Raw genomic sequence first — 13,116 nt, 5'->3', positions numbered from 1 at the left:
TCCCTTATCAAGGGAAACCTTAAATCAGCCTGCATGAATAGTTTCTCTGTGGCTGCACCACAGAGATGAACAGAGAGATGAGGCCTAATTTGTGAAAGCTCAGAAACACTTAATTCTTTCTTATTAATAAGCCTCACCGCTACTCCGCCCAAAGCACTTTGAGATTCGCGTTTGGGAATGCGCCCTGCCCTACAAATAAAACAGGTCTACGGGTCTGAAACCTGCTCCACGGAAAACAGCTCTGTTGCACTTTTGATCAAAGGGAGATTCGCTGTTCTTACTTTTTGATGACATAACACCCAAAGGGGCTTCTTTGGAGCTGGATTCCAACCAGCATCCTTAAGTTTCTTGGCGGTATCCTTTACAGTCCTCTGTTCGGTCGACAAGGGACTGAAGGGGGCAGCTTTCCTCACACATACAGTGCAATGTACTGTAGTGTTCCCCTTCATTGAATTCGCAGTTCTGCATCAGACATCTAACTCGTTTCCTTAGCTTGGATTTAAGCCACGAAGCAGGCTTCTACTGTATAAACGTCTAGAGGAATCACAAACTATTTGAGAGGCCACCATCCCAGGGGGAACTCACAGTCTATCCCTAAACACCTAGCGCAGTCTCTCGAGAGACTGTCAAAAATCGCTTTCTCCGTTTGCGTTGCAAGTAAGTGAAAATGCGGTCTCAAGCCAGAGCCAATTGGCAGCAGCGGCACGTAAATACCGTTACTGTTACTGCTCGATACCGACGTTAGCCTACTATACCATGTTCAGCCACCGCTAGAAAATGCACGGCTCTAGAACCGGAGCAAACGACAGGAGGGCCAACGCCAAACGGGCACACGTGTCAGACATGGAGCGCGACGAGGATGGGATTCGAACCCATGCGTGCAGAGCACAACGGATTAGCAGTCCATCGCCTTAACCACTCGGCCACCTCGTCGAGGGATCTTGGCTGTCCGGACATGGGTTGGCGCGCTCCAGATGATCTTTTTCTTTTTTTTCCCTCGTACTCGAGGGTCATTTTCCTGTTCCATGTGCGATTTCAACATTTTCCTTGGGAGATGTCAAGCCAGCAAGCCACTGCTGTGGTTCAGTGGCCAGTGTGGAGTTCAGTGGCCCTGTTGTACACAGAAAGCACATTGCGCTCCTTGGACATGAAAAGTTCCAGATAAAAGCCATTTGTCACCCTTTCTCTTGGTGTTGATGTTGCTATTGTATGTAAAGGTGGCAAGTTGCTCGGCGAGCAGGCGGAGCACACACCGAATGCAGATGTGTCTGAGTGGTGTGTCCAAGTGGCTGCAAAAGGACAGCTCTCCTGGGGCGCTGTGGCTTAGTTGCTTAAGGCGCCTGTCTAGTAAACAGGAGACCCTGCATCCGAATCCCAGCGGTGCCTTTTTTGTTCTGTCTTCTCGAACAGAACTGGTCATTATGGACAACTGCCTACGTCTAGCCTTAATTAAATGCAAGCATTCATTTCCTGTCTTGAACGACTTGTTTTTCTTAAAATGGATGCAACTTGCAAAACATGAAATACAAACCTTGCTAATCAGCGCTCGCGGCTGGCAAAAAAAAAAAGAAGTCAGCAATGTTTTTTTCTTTACCCTTAACCCTGCTAATGGAGAAGAGTTAAACGACCGAGTCTATGCAGCTTAAACGGTGCTCATGTCAGGTTCTTAGCTGAAAGGGTGGTAAATCACGCTCACCCCAGTCCTTAATCTTTTAAAGAGGATACAAAATTGAACCTAGTCGCCACATCACATACATCCTGTTCAACGATAAAAAGGTGACATCTATCCTCGATCCAGAGTAAATCCCACGTTGAGGGCATATTGTTTTCCACTTTACCATGAGTCGGGCTCAGCTGCACAGAGGCGAGAGCAGAGCAATGAGGTCACGGGGACAGGGGAGTCACACGCTGGCGGTTTAAACACGCGGAAGAAAACTGAGGGATCCACAGTATGTGGACCCTCCGTGCGCCATCAGTCCGCACTCCGGACTCTGAATCCTGCCATCCAAGTTAAGATCTCGGCGGAACCTGAGGCACAGTTCCTTCTTAAAACGTAATCTGGTGAGCATTTCTAGAATCGTACTTGTATAGATGCAGCCTTTAATGTGTTGCTAGGTTAAAATTGATGACTTCTTGAACTTCAGTAGGCAACTGCCCTCTTGATTTCGGATTTAATTTCTTTATTACAGGGGCGCTTTTATGAAGACAGAGTCATGTTCAGGTACTTTGCTTGATGGAGGAAGCATATTTCGGACTCTGTGATCTGCTCACCTGGAAAGGTCTGCTGTACTACTACAAGAGAGAAGTAGAGTCTGGAAGAATGGACAATTTTATGATGCTTTGGAAGATTATGTTTTTTTTTTCTTTGAAATCGAAATGAATCAGAATATCAGTGCAAAAGACAAACTCTTGGTTTGGTTTAAAGAGATATGGTTTTAAAACAGACAAAATGTAGAAAACAGGTGTTTCTCACTTTTGGAAAAGAATGGACCGGGGGTAATATTTTACTAGTTGCAGTGCTGATCTCACTGGGTTACAGTCCTGCAGTGTCACACCAGGGCCAGTGGCGCAATGGCTAACGTGTCTGACTACGGATCAGGAGATTGCAGGTTCGACTCCTGCCTGGCTCGGGTCGTTTTTAAACGCATCGGGCTACTCCCTATGTAGTCTGTGCTACTTCCTGCATTGTAATCGTACCCAGTAAGAGATTTCCTTCATGTAAATGAACTGCACCTGACAGCTTTAGAAAAACACCTGGGCTCAGTACGGTGCTGAGAGCTCAGCGTTGCTGTTCTAATTAGCACGCACTGCATCGGCTATGAGCCGGAACCTTTCAATTATTCCGATCAGTAAGTCAACACGTAGTCCATATGAACGGTAGAAATATTCTCTTGTCTGTCTCTTGTTTGTATAGAACTGAATGTCCCTGACAATGTACTGTTAGTTTTAATTGAAGAACGGCATTGGTGTTCAAATATACCAGACAAGTTTATGTAACTGCTCATGCGACACTCAGTTGTAATTAGTCAAGAAATAATGTCGAACAACAGCTGCGGGTTTGATTCTGAACGTATCAGATTGCAGCGCCTTTTACTTCCATTGACAAATGATAGAGATTCGAAGAGAGATCCTTCAGACCAGCAAGCAAACCCACGGCTATTTCGGTTTTCTATCTAGGCAACGTTGGTGTCTGCAATAGCATACATGAAAGCGTGATGCAATTTCTGTGGCTACATTTGTTGCACGTCATGCACAGTAAGAGTGTTTCTAACACCAAATAAAAAGTCAACAATTAGCGATCACGCCTTCTCCTCAGTTAACCCACTGAAACCCTTGCTGTTAACAGTTCTTTACTGCGTGCTTTAAGAGCACCTACACATCGTGTCGGTTCTTACAGCTTTATTCATTAGGTTTTCAAAGGCATAAGTAGAGCACCAGAGGTGCGAACGCAAAATGTGTGGTTATCTGAAGAATTGCTTTCCATGGCAGCGGGGCCAAGCGATTTAGCGTTTTTATAGTACCAGGAAAGGAGAAGCGGCACTTCGCCTCTGCCGCGCAGGCACAAGGCGACGTGCGGCAGACGCCGGAGTCGGCAGGTTTCGAACCTGCGCGGGGAAGCCCCAATGCATTTCGAGCCCATCGCCTTAACCACTCGAGCACGACAAATGCGAGCTTTTCGCCGCCGCATTCCTCCTATAATCAAACACGGACTGCGAGGTGGCTGCGGAAACCTTTTTCAAGTTGCTCTCCGTTAAAAAAAATACCTTTCACAAGATTCGTGCCGGCAGACAGACACGCCTCAGAGGGTTTAAGGCTGGCTTCACGTTCAAATGATAAAGTCCCCCAGTCCGGATGTCAAAATGCAACTTTGGCAGACAGAAAAAACATCAACAAACCAAAAATGTGGACAAGGATTTTACAAGCTGCACCACACTGCACTTTCAAAAGCATTTACATTCGTGTTAGACGCAGGAATTGCCTTTGATTTGCGCGCTTACGAACGCCATGGAAAACGAAACAAAACTAAAGCCCTCAGCTCCTGCACTTGATTATAATCCCGTTACGTGTCGAAGCAGGAATTTAAGTCATCCTACCACTGCAACACGGGGAATAGAGGGAAATGAGCACAAGCTACGAATTGTCTCTAATCAGTCCCTACAGTTGTAAGACGCCTGGAAGCGTGCACCCCCATCATTAATCTTTGCGCATCTGTGCAAGGTAAACTCTGGAGCAGTCTCTGAAACGGCTCAAAGGAAACACGTGATTGATTCCATGTGCATCTGGGGTTCATTTCTTATTTACATTTAATTCAAGGGAAAGGCTTGGGTCAGTTTCAGACGGCCTCCAACAGCGAGATTCAAGCGCCCCACCTTCAGCCCAATCTGCGCCGCCAGAACGCCAACAGCTCCTCTGGTCTCCGGGGTGCGGTTGTGACCCCGTAACCTAAAGTGTTGGTGGCAGACAAATGGAGACTAACAGGTGATGTCCTAGGACATGACTACATTGTGACACTCGGTGGGGATGGTGACCATTGCTTGGAAAAGAGTGCGAGGCCCCTTTAGAAAAACATTTTGTTAACAGGCATTCTGCCTCAGCCTAAACACCTATAGCTTGCAAAGCGCATGCTATTAGACAGGCACCTCTGCAAGACCTTAAGAGTCTCTTAAACTAGTGATAGTAAGGTATTCCCAATGGGCGATGTTCGGCTTTCAAATCATCTCTCCGTGGAAGCGCCGAGATGCAGCTGTTTAAGGCTTAGAAGCAGCTGACTGTTTTACTACCTAGCTGATCACTGTCAGTCAGGGAGCTTAGAGGTGAAAAGCCTGTCTGAGAGACAATTCGCCGTCGATCAGTTCAATATGTTCCGTACCAGCTCGGCGCACCTGAGATCATCTTGGTAGCCGTGTAGCTCATATGAGTGAAAGCGCGTGTGTCAGGACTCTTACTTGGCCATCCCAACATACGGAATTTCTTCTGTTTCAGCCACTCTGTTGTTGATGTACTCCTTTGTTTTTGTCATGTTGCAAGACCCAGCGTCTTTTGAGTTTTAGATCACAGGCAGACACCCTGACATTCTGCTGTAGAATTTCCTGATACATCTCGGAATTCATCGGTCCCTCGATGATTGCAAGCCGTACAGCCTCCGCCATGCTTCCCAGGTGGGATGAGGTTTTGGAGTTGGTATGCGGTGTTTTGTTATCTCCAAACATAACGCTGTGCACATTTACCAACAAGTTCAACTTTTGTCACGTCTGTCCACAGAACATTGTTCCAGGAGTTGTGGAACATCCATGTGGTCTTTAGCAAACTTGAGAGGGGCAGTGGTGGTTTTTTTTGGGGGGAGAGCAGTGGTTTCCTCCGTGGTGACCTCGCATGATCACCACTCCTGTTCAGATTTCTTCTTATGGTGAACTCATGAACACAGACGTAAGACAAAGTAAACCACCTGTTTGCTAGATCCCATCCCCACTCAGCTAGTCAAAGATTCCCTCGAAGGACTGGCAGGACCTATAATTAGTATGATGAATGCATCGCTTGCGTCAGGCGTCGTACATGATCAATTTAAGGTAGTGGTTCTTAGACCGCTCCTTAAGAAGTCAAATTTGGATCCACAAGTTCTTAACAACTACAGGCCTGTCTCAAAGGTCCCATTTCAATCTAAGAGTCTTGAAAGAATAGTTGTTGCCCAACATCAAATGGATTCAAATAATATACTTGAGAAATTTCAGTCTGGTTTCTGAAACTGCATTAACAAGAGTCGTAAATTATATTCTCTTAGCTACTGATGCGGGGAATGCAACAGTGCTAGGTTGCAACAGTGCTAGGAATGCAAACGTTAGGTTGCGCTTCTTCATGCTGCATCGTCGGCATGAGTGGAGCTTTATAAACGTCTGTACTTACTGCGCCCCATAAGAAATCGTTTGTCCCCGTTCAAAAGAGATTGTGCGATGTCCTGCAGCAAACCTTTGACAGTTTGAAAAGAGGAATTTATTCTGCTTCCTGTGCGTGCAGTAGTTACAAAGTTGAATGCCTTTACACGATCTGCTGCAGTTTTCGGTGGGCGGGCTTGGTCAGATGGCTTGGAAAAACGCACTGTGTTTCGGCTCGGGAAACATCATGAGCAGTGTCCTGCATGTTTTCTGTGTATAGCTGTCTTTTAACGCACACAGAACTCATTCGAAATCCTTGATTTCTCCAATTAACAAGGATCCCTTAAATGATGAGTCAAAGTAACATCTAATCGGATTAGTTTCCTTAGAGCTGGTTCAGAGTTTGCTCAAGAGTTTACCTTTCACAGATGAGCAAAGAAGAATGTTGGGGGTGCACGCTTCAAGGCACCTTACAGCTGTAGGGAGTGATTCGAGACGATTCGTGGCGTGTGCTCGTTCCCATATACCATACGCACCGGCGTGCAGTGCTAGGATGACGTACAATACCGCTTGGGCACGTAACGGCGTTATATGCAAATGCGGGACGTGAGGGTTTTCGTTTGTTCGTTTTGTTTTGCTCTGCTTTGCTTTGTTTTGCTTTCCATCGCGTTTGTAAGAGCGTAAATAAAAAGGCGATTCCTGCGTCTACCACTAATGTAAGAGCTATTTCAAGTGCGCATGGTGCGGCTTTTCAAATGCTTGTGGGCATTTCTCTGTTGTTGATTCTTTTTTTGTGTGTAACAAAGTGGCATTTTCATGTCCGGACGGGGAGACTTTATCATTCCGACATGAAGCCACCCTTAAGTCCTCTGAGGCGTGTCTGTCTGCAAGGCTTGTATTTTGGAAATGTTTTTTTGAAACGGAGAACGACTTTGAAATAGGCTTCCGCCGGCGCCTCGCGATCCAGGTAAGATTGTAGCAAGAACGCAGCGGCAGCGGGGCTTGCTGTAGTCGTGGCCGAGTGGTTAAGGCGATGGACTAGAAATCCATTGGAGTCTCCCCGCGCAGGTTCGAATCCTGCCGACTACGTTGTCCGCCTCCGGTCGGTGTGTTCCGGCGCAAGCAAAGAAGCGCGCCTCTTTGCTGTTCCTGGTGGTTTTAAAACGCCCAATCGCTTGTACCCGCTGCCTTGGAAATAAGTTCTTCAGCGTCCGCAAATGGCATTTTGCAGCTGGAAGCATATGTCGACGCGTTTTGCACAGAGCACCAAAAAAGCGTCTTTTTTGAAGGCCCAGACACTGAGCATTGGTTGTTCAGTGGTAGAATTCTTGCCTGCCACGCGGGAGGCTCTGGTTCGATTCCCAGCCAAAGCAGTGGCTTTTGCAGCGAGCGGCTCCATCACTTGCATCCCCTTGCAACTCGCAACTGAAAACCCACTGAAGCTAAGCAGGTGTGAGCCAGGTCAGTACCCGGATGAGGGTGAGCTACAGGGAAAAACAAAGTTTCCAGCTGGAAGCGGTGTTAATGGTGCCGGCGGGGGGGCGCTCACCCTGAGGTCTGTGCGGGTCCCAATGCCCCAGCATAGTGACGGAGACGCTGTGTTGTAAAAGGGCGCTGTCTCTTGGATGAGATGTAAAACCGAGGTCACAGCGCTCTGTGGTCATTAAAAATGACCACCAAAACCTTTGACAAAAGCTCTTGGTAATTGATGGTCTTCAATAATGCTTCTCCTTTAGGTACATTTTAAATCAGCTGAAAAATGCTGTGAAATGGGGGGTCACTTCACGCCAGTGTAGGATTTGGGTTACAAGAACTATAAAACTGCACGAGAAAGCCCGTACACTGAATTACACGGCTTTCAATTCAAAGGAGGGCAAAAGAAATTCCCTGAGTCTGATTTTTTGCAGCACAGAGAGGATTGCTGTCGTGAGGCTGGTTAGCTCAGTTGGTTAGAGCTAATAACACCAAGGTTGTGGGTTCGAGTCCCGTACGGGCCAGGTCCTTTTCTCCTCTCTTACAAAAGCTGTTAGGTTCCTTTCCGTGGTGAGATGGGTTGTCATGCAACGCTGCTACATAATGCCGACAGACAATTAAATGACAAAAATGAAGAGAGTTAAAGCAGCTGGAAAGATTTTCTTACAACTTTTGAGCTGACACAGTTTTGGAAAATGTTTTCTTCACGCTGCACTGTACCACATAGGCAGCCAAGAGTCTCCAAAACAAAACAGAATTGACAGTCATATAATGTCCATTAACCCCGGTTTTAAACACAGCATCATGTCTGCCATCATAAGAATATGAGTCCAATATTTTAGAATATAGTCAGAAGGTCTTCTAACCTTACCTGTGGTGTCTTTAATCCCTATTGCTCAATGCATGGTGTACGTACTGCATACATGTGTCTTGAGAATGAGGAATGGGCCCCTGAGACATTTACCTGTTTCACAAATGATCGTATTTTACTAGAGATTCTGTTTGGGATTCAGATGTGCATTCGGACAGCAATTCCTTTCAAGAAATGATACGTTCTGGATGAGGTCAAAGGTGCTGGAACACTGTATTTAGGATGTATTTGCAGTGATTGTGTCTCCTGCTTCAACGCAGTGATATATAGATGTGCTCCTGTAATTTATTGGTACATGCCCAGGGCAGTAAGTTGTCTGAGGATTTATTTCCAGACGGCATAGAGCAGTGAAGCAGTGAAGTAGTGCAACACACTGGATCATTATATTATTAGAATCTATTCTACTTAAATTATTACATTATACACAACTTGAGCTCTCAGCACCGTACTGAGCCCAGGTGTTTTTCTAAAGCTGTCAGGTGCAGTTCATTCACATGAAGGAAATCTCTTACTGGGTACGATTACAATGCAGTAAGTAGCACAGACTACTTAGGGAGTAGGCTGATGTGTTTAAAAACAACCAGCGCCAGACAGGAGTCGAACCTCCAAACTCCTAATCCATAGTCAGACACATTATCCATTGCACCACTGGCCCTCGTGTGACACTGCAGGGCTGTAACCCAGTGAGCTTAGCACTGCAACTAGTAAAATATTACCCCCGGTCCATTCTTTTCCAAAAGTGAGAAGCACCTGTTTTCTACATTTTGTCTGTTTTAAAACCATATCTCTTTAAACCAAACCAAGAGTTTGTCTTTTGCACTGATATTCAGATTCATTTCGATTTCAAAGAAAAAAAAAACATTACCTTCCAAAGCATCATAAAATTGTCCCTTCCTCCAGACTCTACTTCTCTCTTGTAGTAGTACAGCAGACCTTTCCAGGTGAGAAGATCACAGAGTCCGAAATGAGCTTCCTCCATCAAGCAAAGTACCTGAACTTGACTCTGTCATCATAAAAGCGCCCCTGTAATAAAGAAATTAAATCCGAAATCAAGAGGGCAGTTGTCTACTGAAGTTCAAGAAGTCATAAATTTTAACCTAGCAACATATTAAAGGCTGCATCTATACAATTACGATTCTAGAAATGCTCACCAGATTACGTTTTAAGAAAGAACTGCACCTCAGGTTCCGCCGAGATCTTAACTCGGATGGCAGGATTCAGAGTCTGGAGTGTGGAATGATGGCGCACGGAGGGTCCACATACTGTGGATCCCTCAGTGATCTTCCGCGTGTTCAAACCGCCAGCGTGTGACTCCCCTATCCCCCTGACCTCATTGCTCTGCTCTCGCCTCTGTGCAGCTGAGCCCGACTCATGGTAAAGTGGAAAAAAATATGCCCTCAACGTGAGATTTACTCTGGAGTGAGGATAGTTGTTACCTTCTTATCGTTGAAACGGATGTATGTGATGTGGCGACTAGGTTCTTCTCCATTAGCAGGCTTAAGGTTAAAGAAAAAAACATTACTGACTTCTTTTTTTTTTGCCAGCCGCGAGCGCTGATTAGCGAGGTTTGTATTTCATGTTTTGCAAGTTGCATCCATTTTAAGAAAAACAAGTCGTTCAAGACAGGAAATGAATACTTGCATTTAATTAAGTCTAGACGTATGCGGTTGTCCATAATGACCAGTTCTGTTCGAGAACACAGAACAAAAAAAGGCACCGCTGGGATTCGGACCCAGGATTTTCTGTTTACTAGACAGGCGCTTTAACCAACTAAGCCACGGCGCCCCAGGAGTGCTGTCCTTTTGCAGCCACTTGGACACGCCACTCAGACACATCTGCATTCGGTGTGTGCTCCGCCTGCTCGCTGAGCAGGTTGCCACCTTTACATACAATAGCAACATCGACACCAAGAGAAAGGATGACAAATGGCTTTTATCTGGAACTTTTCATGTCCAAGGAGCTCAATGTGCTTTCTGTGTACAACAGGGCCACTGAACTCCACACTGGCCACTGAACCACAGCAGTGGCTTGCTGGCTTGACATCTCCCAAGGAAAATGTTGAAATCGCATGTGGAACAGGAAAATGACCCTCGAGTATGAGGGAAAAAAAAGAAAAAGATCAACTGGAGTGCGCCAACCCATGTCAGGACAGCCCAGTTTCCTAGACGAGGTGGCCGAGTGGTTACTGTATGCTGAGTCTAAAGACAGTTTCACCCGTTTTCTGATTGCTCGGTTCTGTACCAGTGCAGACATGTCAAACAGTGAATGGCTGTACCTCTATTGTATCCGTGCTCAATGAATGAAATCGGTAACAAATGAATATATGTCTAGTTATACGAAAAACGAGTGGTTTATCGACTCATCTTCATTTGCAGATTTAGAGGCAGCTTCGATATTCGTTTTACAGACGGGTTTTTTTTTTTTGAATATGGGTCACACACATGCCACAGCAACAAAACATCTCTAGAGATGAGGCTATAGATCACCTTTCCATCCTGCAGGTTTTCCTCCCAAAGCCTACGGCACCAACGGCGACCCCTGCTGGCCGGGAGAGCAAAAGCTTACAGCACCTGGTATTCCCAGGCAGTCTCCCATCCAAGTACTAACCAGGCCCGACGCTGCTTAGCTTCCGAGATCAGACGAGATCGGGCGTGTTCAGGGTGGTGTGGCCGTAAGCGAAAGCCTCGGCGCCTGACTCGCTACTTGAAGCTATGTGTGGCGGGGGTTCCGTGCCCCCCGAGCGGGACTGAAGGATCGTTCGTGTGCAACTCTTTGGAAAGGAGCTGCTTTCCAAATCGCATTGCGTGCCTGGATGTTGGCGAATGCGCTCCCTTGTGTTGGCTCGTCCCGCACTGGAGGAGGACAAACAATCTGCACGGAGGAGCACCAGGCAAGTCTTCACCAGACAAAAACCTCCAGTGCACAGCACTCTGGAAACATTTCGGGGCTTTCGCGTGTTTATTTCAGCACGTAAAGCGCACCGGTCCAACACGTCGTTCGGGCGCGCGGCGCCTCCGCCCTGTTGCTGCCCCTGCAGCTGCTTCACTTTTCCCTTTAGTTGCCATCGATTTTTTTGTAGTGCTATACATATACGATTGAGGTATCTTAGAGTTCTCCTTCGAAGACCCAGCACTCTCTTTTCTTTTCCCAGTGTTACTCATATCGGACTTTTTAAACCAAAAAAAATATTTTTTTTTCTTTCAATTATAACTGAAGTTTAAACAACTAGTGTTAAGTCCTTATTTTTCTGTAGTCAAAAAAAGCAAAAATTAACATTCAGGTCATGAAAAACTCAAAAAAACTCCCCAACCACTAAACTTTACCTCCCACCTGAGCGCCATCTTGAACGCCCCTACCACCAGAGAATGCTCACGATTTCGGAAGCTGTCTCCGGGACGTGCTGATTCCACACATCCTGAATAAATCATGATATTGTTAGTTGCTGTAGCTAGACGTTCAAATGAGTTTCATGGCCAGATGGACTGTTTCCTCCAGCGGTATAATATTGCAGTGAGACAGCACGATGCCTGCAAGACTATGTCACGCTAAACGCCACAGATTGTGTTTGTCCGTTCGTGTCAGTCGTCCCGCAGCCACGGGAAGTGGGACACAAACATGCTGCAATGCTTTCAAGACGTTAGGATTTGTTTGTGCAACATCCAAGAAGAGTACTTGTGGCTTGAATGTGAACTGTACGTGCCCGCCCCCTTTCCTCTGTAGTGCATGAGTTCCTCCCGGCATGCCCTTCGTCATTGTTCTGTCATCTTGTATTTAAAGGGTTGTATTTCTGCTGCTGAAAATAAGCAACGGTTTTCTCACAACGCCCTTTGTTCCCAACGGAGCCCTTGTCTGTCATGAAATTCTTCAAAACCTCAAGCTAGAAGAAGAAGAAGACGACAAATATGAAGCGTTATAGCAACGACATGCCATGAGACGATCGATAACGATTTCCATAGGATCCCCGCGGTTGCCTGGCAACCGTCAGCTTTGCGCAGTGGCAGTATCGTAGCCTGTGAGGTTTAGCCGAGGCGCGATTATTGCTAGTTGAAAACTTTTCCCAATACCCCGCTTCCGCCGGTTTGCAATACAATCGGCGAAAGCAATTTTTGACAGTCTCGTCAGAGACTGAGCAAGGTGTTTAAAGACAGATTTGGTCACGGTGATATCATGGTAGAAAGAAACGAGCTTGTTACGTGTCAACAGAAACGCTCTTTAGCTCTTTCAGCTTTATGCAGAGAACAGCGTCTGTCGAGATTACTTTTGTGTCAGCGCGAAACGCCGTGTGCTGTCAGTATGATTTCATATTGCTCATAGCGGCGCCTGGCTTTTGTCTGTCAAACGTTAGGTTGCGCTTCTTCATGCTGCATCGTCGGCATGAGTGGAGCATTTTAAACGTCTGTACTTACTGCGCCCCATAAGAAATCGTTTGTCCCCATTCAAAAGAGATTGTGCGATGTCCTGCAGCGTTCGCAAAGCAAACCTTTGACAGTTTGAAAAGAGGAATTTATTCTGCTTCCTGTGCGTGCAGTAGTTACAAAGTTGAACGTCTTTACATGATCTGCTGCAGTTTTCAGTGGGTGGGCTTTGTCAAATGGCTTGGAAAAACGCACTGTGTTTCGGCTCGGGAAACATCATGAGCAGTGTCCTGCATGTTTTCTGTGTATAGCTGTCTTTTAACGCATACAGAATTCATTCGAAATCATTGATTTCTCCAATTAACAAGGGTCCCTTTTTGAACCTGCCAGAAGCATTCTTTCAATGTAACAGATTTACTCCGGGGAAGGGCAGCATGACATTGAGAGTAGCTCAAGCTTTCAGCACCTTTATCTGACTGCATGTATGCAGACACTGCTCAGAATCCCCTGTAAGATTCTCCTTCAATTCCGTTTTGCAGTGCTTTAG

General features: G+C 46.2%; 4 non-coding genes across 4 annotated transcripts; 2 read left to right on the top strand and 2 right to left on the bottom strand.

Annotated features, from left to right (window-relative positions):
• Nucleotides 1-851: 851 nt before the first annotated feature.
• On the bottom strand, nucleotides 852-933 carry trnas-gcu (transfer RNA serine (anticodon GCU)). Its single transcript has one exon. It is a non-coding gene; the product is annotated as a tRNA-Ser (tRNA).
• A 1,624-nt stretch (nucleotides 934-2,557) lies between these two features.
• Nucleotides 2,558-2,630, top strand: trnar-acg (transfer RNA arginine (anticodon ACG)). The gene has a single exon. It is a non-coding gene; the product is annotated as a tRNA-Arg (tRNA).
• Nucleotides 2,631-10,772: 8,142 nt separating this feature from the next.
• Nucleotides 10,773-10,891, bottom strand: LOC138231891 (5S ribosomal RNA). The gene has a single exon (XR_011186854.1). It is a non-coding gene; the product is annotated as a 5S ribosomal RNA (ribosomal RNA).
• A 1,306-nt stretch (nucleotides 10,892-12,197) lies between these two features.
• LOC138231934 (U4 spliceosomal RNA) lies at nucleotides 12,198-12,339 on the top strand. The gene has a single exon (XR_011186891.1). It is a non-coding gene; the product is annotated as a U4 spliceosomal RNA (small nuclear RNA).
• Nucleotides 12,340-13,116: the final 777 nt, after the last annotated feature.

This window comes from Lepisosteus oculatus, unplaced genomic scaffold (assembly GCF_040954835.1).
Source record: "Lepisosteus oculatus isolate fLepOcu1 unplaced genomic scaffold, fLepOcu1.hap2 HAP2_SCAFFOLD_62, whole genome shotgun sequence".
In the NCBI taxonomy this organism is placed as follows: Eukaryota; Metazoa; Chordata; class Actinopteri; order Semionotiformes; family Lepisosteidae; genus Lepisosteus; species Lepisosteus oculatus.
This window is presented reverse-complemented; position numbering and strand designations above follow the sequence as displayed.